Raw genomic sequence first — 9,421 nt, 5'->3', positions numbered from 1 at the left:
TGTTTTTCTATTGGTTTCATATTAGTATTGAGTATATTGGATACTTGCTTTTCCATCCTGTGATACTTTACTAAGAAGAAGGTGCTTCAGTTCCATCCAGGTTAATACAAAGCATGTAAAATCTCCATCTTTTTATGGCTGAAGTATTAGTATTCCATGGTATACATTTACCACAGTTTATTAATCCATTCATGGGTTGATGGGCACTAGGGTTGCTTCCACATCTTGGTGATTGTGAATTAAGCTGCAATAAACATTCTAGTAAAAATGTCCTTGTGATAAAATGATTTTTTTTTCTTCTGGGTAGATACCTAGTAATGGGATTGCAGGATGAAATGGAAGGTCTGTCTACTTTTAGCCATTTGAGAATTCTCCATATTTCTTTACATAGAGGCTATATTAGTTTGCAGTCCCACCAGCAGTGTAAAAGTGTTCCCCTCTCTCCACATCCATGTCAGCATCTGCAGCTTTGGGATTTCGTGATGTGGGTTATTTTCACTGGGGCTAGGTAATATCTCAGAGTGGTTTTGATCTGCATTTATCTGATGATTAGGGACTATGAGAATTTTTCCATGTGTTTGTTGACCATTCATCTGTTTCCTTCAGAGAAGTTTCTGTTTAAGTCTCTTGACCACTTATATAAATGGATTGTTCACTCTATTCTTATTGAAAGTTTGGTTTCTCCATAGATTCTAGTTATTAGCCCTTTGTCAGATTCAGAGCACCCAAAATACCTTTTCCCAGTCCAAAGGTTGCCTGTTTGCTTTATTTGCTGTACCCTTAGTTATGCAAAAGCTTTTTAGTTTAATCATGTACCATTTACTGATTTTTGGTGTTGCTGAAATTGCCAAGGGGGTCTTCTTCATAAATTCTTTCCCTAGTCTGAGAGTGTCAAGAATTTTTCCCACACTCTCTTCTACAATTTTAATCATTTCATGTCTTAAATTTAAATCTTTTATCTAGCGAAAGTCAGGTTTTACAAGTGGTGAGAGGTGCGAGTCCAGTTTCAGTCTTCTAAATGTGAACTTCTAACCAGTTCTCCTAGCACCATTTATAAAATAGTGGTTCTTTCCACCAGTGTTGGTTTATCAGAGATCAGATGGTGATATGTGGCTGGATTCATTTCTCAGTTCTCTATTCTATTCCATAGATCTATATCTCTATTTTTGTGCCAGTACCATGGCGTTTTGATCACTGTAGACTTGCAGTATAACCTGAAGTCTGATATCCTGATGCCTCCAAATTTGTTTTTATTTCTTAAAATTGCATTGGCTATTTTTTTTTTCTGGTGCTGTGATGAAGATTGCATTAAATCTGTAGATTGTTTTAGGTAGTATGGACGTTTTAACAATGTTGGCTCTTCCCAGACATTATCGTGGTATATTCTTTTATTTGTTAACATCTTCTGCTATTTATTTTTTTAGGGTTTCATACTTCTATTTATAGAGATCCTTCACATCCTTTGTTAGATATGTCCCAAGGTATTTCATTGTCTTCAAAGCTACTGTGAAGGATATTGTGTGTTTGATTCTCAGCTTGACTGTTATTGGCATGTATGATTTGTGGACATTGATTTTGTATCCCAAGACGTTACTATATTCCTAAATCATTTCCAGGAGCCTTGTGGTTGATACCCTTGAGTTTTTTAAGTATAAGATCATATCATCTGCAAAGAGGGAGAGTTTGACCTCCTCTGTCCCCATTTGAATACCCTTGATATCCTTCTCTTGCCCGATTGCATTGGCTACAACTTCCAGGACTATTTTGAACAGTGGTGGCAATAATGGACATCCTTTTCTGGTTCCATTTCTAAGTGGAAATGCTTTCAGTTTTACTCCAATCAGTATATTGGCTGTGATTTTGTTGTAGATGGCCTCTATCAGTTTAAGAAAAGTCCCATATATGCCTATTTTACTAAGTGTTCTTTTCAGAAAAATGATCCTGAATTTTGTTGAATGCTTTTTTTGCATTTATTGAGAGAATCATATAGTCTTTGTTTTTGCATCTATTCACGTGGTGAATTACATTTATGGATTTACTTATGTTGAATCACACTTGCTTCCCTGGGATAAGGCCCACGTGATCATGATGTATAATTTTTTTAATGTATACTTGTATTTTATGTATACATAAACTATATAACTATATTGTATAGTTATATAGTTTATGTACACATAAAATATATAAATATATATATATATTTATATTGTAACTATATAATGTATACTAGAATCTTACTGAATATTTTTGCATTGATATTCATTAATGATATTTTTCTATATTTTTCCCTTTTTGTTGGGCCTTTCCATGGTTCTGATATCAGGGTGATATTTGCTTCATAGAACATGTTGGGGAAGATTCCTTCCTCTCTGTGTTTGGAATATGTTCTTCAATATAGGTACTAGTGCCTCTTTGAAGGTTTGGTGGAATTCTGGTGTAAAACATCCAGTCCAGAGCTTTTCTTTTTAGGAAGGTTTTTAATTATTGTTGTAATTTCAGTGGTTGATACAGGTCTATTGAAAATTTCTAATCCTTTTTGGTTAAGTTTAGGAAGGTGGTATGATTCCAAGTAATGGTCCATTTCTTCTACATTTTCAAATTTCTGACATAGAGTTTTTTTGTAGTAGTTATTGGTGATATTTTGTATCTCTGTGGTATTGGTATCTGTTGTTATTTATACTTTTTCATTTCTTATTGAGTTTATTAGGGATTTTACATTTATATTTCTAGCTAGTCTGGCCAAGGATTTATTGATTTTATTAATCTTTTCAAAGAACCAACTTTTTGTTTCACCTATGTGCTAAATGATTCTTGTGTTCTCACTTGCATTTAATTCTGCTCTAATTTTGGTTACTTTTCTATTTTTTCTTCTGCTAAGTTTGGGATTGGATGCTCTTCCTTTTCCAGCTCCTTGAGATGGTTCATTAGATTCTTGTCTTTCACTCCTTCTGTTTACGAGATATGGACATCTAATGTCATGTACTTCTGTTTTAGTACTCCCTTTGCAGTGTCTCACAAGTTTTGATAGCTTGTAGTCTCACTGTCATTTTGTTTAAGAAAGCTAATTGTTTCCTTTTTTATCTCCCCCTTGACCTAGCTGTCATTCAGCATAAGGTTATTTAGTTTCCATGACTTTATGTGGGTTTGAAGATTTCTGTTAGAATTGAGTTGTACTTTTATTTCCTGATAGCCCAAGAAGATACAAGGTACAATTTCTATTCTTTTTAATTTGTTGATGTTTGATTTGTGCCCTAAGATATAATCAATTTTGAAGGATGAATCCTGGACTGACAAGAAGAATGTATACTCAATTTTATTAGGATAAAATGTCTGTTAAGTCTGTTTGTTCTAAGGTTGTGTTTAAGTCCATTGCTTCTTTGTTTAGTTTCTGCTTGGACGATCTGTCTAGTTCTGATAGAGTGATGTTGAAATCCCCAGTATTACAGAGTTACAATATATTGTATTGCTCAGAGCAGTTAGGGTTTGTTTTATATATCTGGGAGCATTTAAGTCAGGTACATAAATATTTACCATTGAAATGTCTTCTTGTTGTATTGTTCCCTTGACAAGTATATAGTGTTCATCTTTGTCTTTCCTTATTTTGTTGGTTTAAATCCAATTGTATCTGCAAATAAGATTGCAACCCCTGCTTTTTTCTGATTTCCATTTGCCTGGAATATTGTTTTCAAACGCTTTATCATAAGTCTTGTTTTATCCTTAGAAGTTAGATATGCTTCCTGAAGACAATAAATATTTGTATTGTATTTTTTTAACCAGTCAGCCTGCCTTTTCCTCTTCAGTAGGGAATTCAAGCCATTCACATTTATCGAGAAAATTGATAAGTTAGGTGGAGTTCTCTTCATCTTGTTTTGTAGAGGTCTGTTGATTAGTTTTATCCCTTGTGACATTTTGGAAGATAGGTTTTGTCTTTTAATTTCTAGTTGTGTTTACTTTGCTGGTGGTTCTTCATTAAGGTCATGTGAAGAACAGGTCTGGGTACTTCTTGCAAAGCTAATCTTGTGGCAAGTTTCCTCAGTGTTTGCAAGTCATTAAAATTCTTGATTTCTAAAGAGGCGGAGCAAGATGGCAGCCGAGTAACAGCTTCCTTGCATCTGGGCACCGTGAGTCTGGGGAGATAGGACTCCAGGCATCTCTGGCTGGTGGGAACTGCCTATCATCACTCCTATGAAGATACAGGGAGTCAGCGAGAGACTTCTGGACCCCAAGAGGAGGACTAAAACAGTGGAAAACCGGCAAGTGGTCGCGTGTGTTCAATCCGTCTAAACCCGCCCACAACTGTAAGTTCAGTAGCAGCGAGACTGCAAACCAGAAAGGCCTTACCTGTGAACTGTTATGATGTCCTTGGACTTGGCACTGAGTTGATCTGCCTTGGGGAAGGCCTGAGCGGGAGTGCGGAGAACTTTGGCCATTGTCTAGGGCCCCAGTCTGAGCCGCTGAGCCAGACGGAGCTAATAGTGTTTGGCGGTGGGTCACACGGATCCATTGTCAGTGATCTGCCCCGGCAAGCTCCGCCCTCAGGGTCGCAGAGCTAGAAACGGGTGGGAGATGGTAACCCAGCAACCAAGTAGCCTAAGGGTGGGGTTTGAGCCGCCTTGCAGCCCTAACCCTCAGGGGCAGAGTGAGACCGGTTTTGGCACACTGAGTAAGTGGATAGCCACTTCAGCAGCGATTCCAGCGAGAAAGCTGGGAAAGCTTCTGCTCAGCAAGTTTACAACTTCAAAGTGCCTTTTAAGTAGGCTGAAGAGAGATTTAGGGTGTCTACCTGCTGGGGTTTGAGAAATCAGCAGCCTCCAGTCGTATCAGAACTGTGACTAACATCTCATACCCCAGAAGACCACGTGTTGCCCAGACAATATTCAATAACATATACAAACTGCTTTGTTTTTGGTTGTGTATTTTTTCTTCTTTTTTTTTTTGGTTTGGTTTTTTTTTTTGTTTGTTTATTTTGACGTTGCTGATGTTCTTTTGTTTTTTTAATTTCAATCTTTTCCACACAGATCCCTTTTTCTTTCTCAATTTTCCTAGTTTAATTATAATTTCCCATTGCTGCCTTTTTTAATAACTTCAACTTCATTTTTGCTAGTGTTTCTACCGATATAATTTGGTTTTTCACCCAATTTTATCCCCGTAAAGTTTTCTGTTTGCTTCTTTTGGTTTGATTTATAGCATTTTTGTCTTTCCTCTCTACTTGGTGGAGGTGGGGTACTGTGTCTGATCAGGTTAGCAAAGAGCTGCTGACCTCAAGGGAACCACGCAACTGGGCACCCCCAGAAGGTGGGGTTTTTTAAGGTTGTGTCAAAGTACCCTACTGTACACCTATATTGCCCTGTCTCCCTCTTTCTGTGCCTCTCTTCTTTTTGTCAATATTCCTTATACCCACCCCCTCTCCTTTCTCTATCTTTCTTTTTTTCTTATCACTCGGTCCTCCTTTCTTTCATCCCCTTTTTTTGCTCTTCAACCTTCTCACCCTTCTGGTCCTGTAACCCTTAGTCCACAGGCACAAGAACTTAAAGAACAAGAGGAAGTGAAAGGAAAATTAGGGCAAGGAAACAGATAAAAGAAATCACTCATGAGGAAGAATCAGCAGAAAACTCCAGGCAACATGAAGAACCAGTCTAGAACAACCCCACCAAGGGACCATGAGGTAGCTACTGCAGATGATTCCACCAGTATAGAAATGTTAGGAATGACAGAAAGGGAATTTAGAATACACATGTTGAAAACAATGAAAGAAATGATGGAAACAATGAAGGAAATTGCTAATAAAGTGGAAAATAACCAAAAGGAAATCCAAAAACAGAATCAAATAAGAGATGAACGATATGAAGAATATAAAAAGGATATAGCAGACCTGAAGGAACTGAAACAGTCAATTAGGGAACTTAAAGATACAATGGAAAGTATCAGCAACAGGTTAGACCATGCAGAAGAAAGAATTTCAGAGGTAGAAGACAAAGTTCTTGAGATAACTCAGACAGTAAAAGAGGCAGAAAAGAAGAGAGAGAAAGCAGAACGTTCACTGTCAGAATTATGGGACTTTATGAAGCGTTCCAACATACGAGTTATAGGAATTCCAGAAGGGGAAGAAGAATGCCCTAGAGGAATGGAAGCCATACTAGAGAATACTATAAAAGAAAATTTCCCAAACATCACCAAAGATTCTGACACACTGCTTTCAGAGGGCTATCGGACCCCAGGTCGCCTCAACTCTAACCGAGCTTCTCCAAGACACATTGTGATGAACCTGTCCAAAGTCAAGACAAAAGAAAAGATTCTGCAAGCTGCCAGGAGTAAGCGCCAGTTGACCTACAGGGGCAAATCCATCAGAGTGACCGCAGACTTCTCTAATGAAACTTTCCAAGCAAGAAGACAATGGTCATCTACCTTTAACCTACTTAAAATTCTTGATTTCTTCACTGCAGATGAAACTTGGTTTAGCAAGATACAGTATCCTGGGGTTAAAATTATTTTGTTTAAAGTTAAATGCTGATGACCACCATCCTCTGGTTGGAAAAGTTTCAGCTGAGAATTTCACTGTCAGCCTCATTTTCCCACCCTTGTCAGTAAGAAATTGCTTATGCCTGCCTGCTTGCAGGATTTTCTCTTTCATTTTGCCTTTGGTCAGGTTAATTACCATGTGTCCAGGAGTTGCTCTGTTTGAATTGAGTCATGATGGGCTTCTGAAACAATCTAGTATCTGGATTTCTGGGTCTCTTGCAATGCTTGCAGAATTATCCAACATGATGTCTTGAAATAGTACTCTCATGCCATTTGGACCATCTTCTCCTTCAGGAATCCCTATGATTTGAATATTCAATCTTTCAGAATAGTCCCATAACTTTCTCGAGGAAAGCTTTGCCTTTATTCTTTTTTTCTGCCTCTTTGAATGATTGGGTTAGTTCAAAAGTCTTATCTTTGATTTCTGAATTTCTTTCTTCTCCATGTTCTACTCTATTGCTGGAACTCTCAATGGTGTTTTGAATCTCCTTGAATGCCTTTTCAATTTCTTAATCTCTGCTATATGCTTCCTAATTATATGCAGATTCTTGATGACTTTGTCTTTAATATCATTAAATTCTTGAGACAGTTTTTGGATTTCTTTTTGGATCTCTTTCCCACTCTCCTTAATTCCATTCATCTTGTTTGCCATCCATATTCTGAATTCTATCATTTCAACAATTTTTCTATGCATAGTATTTTCAGCTGTTTCTCCCTTGTTATCTGTTTGGGGAATTGATCTGGTCTGATTTTTCATAATGCCAGGGTTCTTCTGCTGGTTATTCTCCATGTGAATATTCAGTTTATTTATATATTTATTATACTTTAAAGTTGAAATGTTAGGTTGTCCCTTACTAGCTATTCAGATATAACCAAACTGGGGACCCTTAGCACCCCCAGAGACCTATTTGCACCTAAAACTGGCAGGCAGAGATCAGATTCGTAGGCCCCAGACTATGTACCTTATCAGTCTTTCATCACTGACTGCTCAAGTGAGCTGGATCTTATGCCTGTGTCCCTTCCCACATGGCCTCATGAAGCTTCCCTTTCCAGAATGCAGCATGAGAGTCTCTGAGGGCTGGCCTTACTTTCTCTGAGTTGGGTGTGGTTGCATTGGGGGTGGACCTCCATGTGAAGCTCCTAGGCTGGGAGCATCTCCTGCTTAGTGTGAATTGTTTGTGTCCTGGTATCTGCCCACCCTCCACCAAATTTAAAATATCATGGTTTTTCACTGGAGTCTTTGCTATAAAATACTTGAACTGCTGCAGCCCCCTGCAGGCAGGTAGAGGTGGGGTATCCCCAGAATGCCAGATAGATCCCACCCTCCACAGCATGAATACCCCTTGTGTAAGCAAATTCAAAAAGGCATGCATCCCCTGGTGCCCCCCAGGGTCCTGGCTGTGGGCTGGGTGCAATGTGGCTTTTACCAGTGGCTGTGGGAGGGGATCAATTGCCTGGTGCCTGCTGACTGCTTCTTGGACCTTTCCAGGGTAGAGTTGCCTGAGGCTAGGCCTTTCTCTCCAAGTCTACAGGAGGGGAGGCAGGAGGACAGGCACAGATGCCGGGCAGAGTCACTCCAGAGGGCAGGGAAAAGATCCCCCCTAGCCAGAAGGAGACCCAGGAGGGACCATGCCATGCCAAATTCAGTGCAGCAGAACTACAATTTCCTCTCACAACAGGGAGTGGGACACAGCTCACCAACCACACAATGAAGAGGATCCCCAGACGTCCTGCCACACATGCTGAGGGGAAAGAGCCATTCTCCCCCTCCTCCATCAGCCAGTTAAGGACCCAGCCACTTATGGTGAGAGAGAAAGTGGCCTTTGAGCTCCTTGTATCTTTAGTCTGGGGCTCTTTCACCTTTCTGGTGCTTAGGAGTGGGGCACACCCACCAGGTTTTCTGTACTGAGCTACCACCTTATCTGTTCCTGGTCTCTGCAGGGGGCCATCTGTCAGGGAACCAAAGGGGGCATATGGGCTATGGGCTCAAGGCAGCCAAGAGAAAATTTGTTCACTTTTATGTTAGGCAGAATGGGGACCCAGAGACGGAAATTCCTGGGTATAGGGGAACTAGGACTTCATGGTTTTCTCCTGTGGGGTGAGATGAGAGGGCCTCTGTTCCCTGCTTATTGAAAGCTTGCAGTAAGCTTCCCCCCAGGTGGGGGATCTCCCCTTCCCCTTTGGCACCAAGCACCTTCAGTCTAGTCACTCTGTGCCTTGTTTTTGATCTCTTCTTTCCTCTCACTCATCCTCAATTTGTCTCATCAAGAATGTTGGGAACACTGACTTTATCTTGTGTTCCATCCCCCAATTTCATCTTCTCCCAGTTTGCTTCAGTCCAATTTTTCTCCTTCTAGACAGAAGCTGCTGGGGAAAGCTGCCTCTAATCGGCCATCTTGCCTAAAAGTCTAACTCCTTTTAGACATATAACTTCATTTATATAAAGATTTTAAAATCCAAGTAAAAGTAATTTGTGGTGCTAGGAGTCAGGATAGTTTTTACACTTGGCTGTTAGTAAGTATAAGATGGCCTGAAGAGGGATTTGGGGGTACAGAAAATGTTCTTTCTTAATTTGGATAGGTTCTTTTTGTGAAAATTTATTGACTAAATACGTATGACTTGCATACTTTTATACATGTAGTGTATTGCAATAGAAACATGGAAAATTAAGATAAAGCAAAGCAAAACAAACAAACAACAAATGAGCACATGTACACAGGCTCTACCTTTAGGGAGGTGGTTTCAAATAGTATGTAGTAGGTCCAGTTATCAGCACATTTTATAGGTTTGCTGAACAATTTTTTTTCCTACCTTAACACTACTTTTTTCTAATTTTTGCTCAGTTTTTCTCTTGGATTTTGTGCCATTTTCTCATTGCATTTGTAAGCAATGATTATATCAC

Source organism: Nycticebus coucang, chromosome X (assembly GCF_027406575.1).
Source record: "Nycticebus coucang isolate mNycCou1 chromosome X, mNycCou1.pri, whole genome shotgun sequence".
Classification (NCBI taxonomy): domain Eukaryota; kingdom Metazoa; phylum Chordata; class Mammalia; order Primates; family Lorisidae; genus Nycticebus; species Nycticebus coucang.
This window is presented reverse-complemented; position numbering follows the sequence as displayed.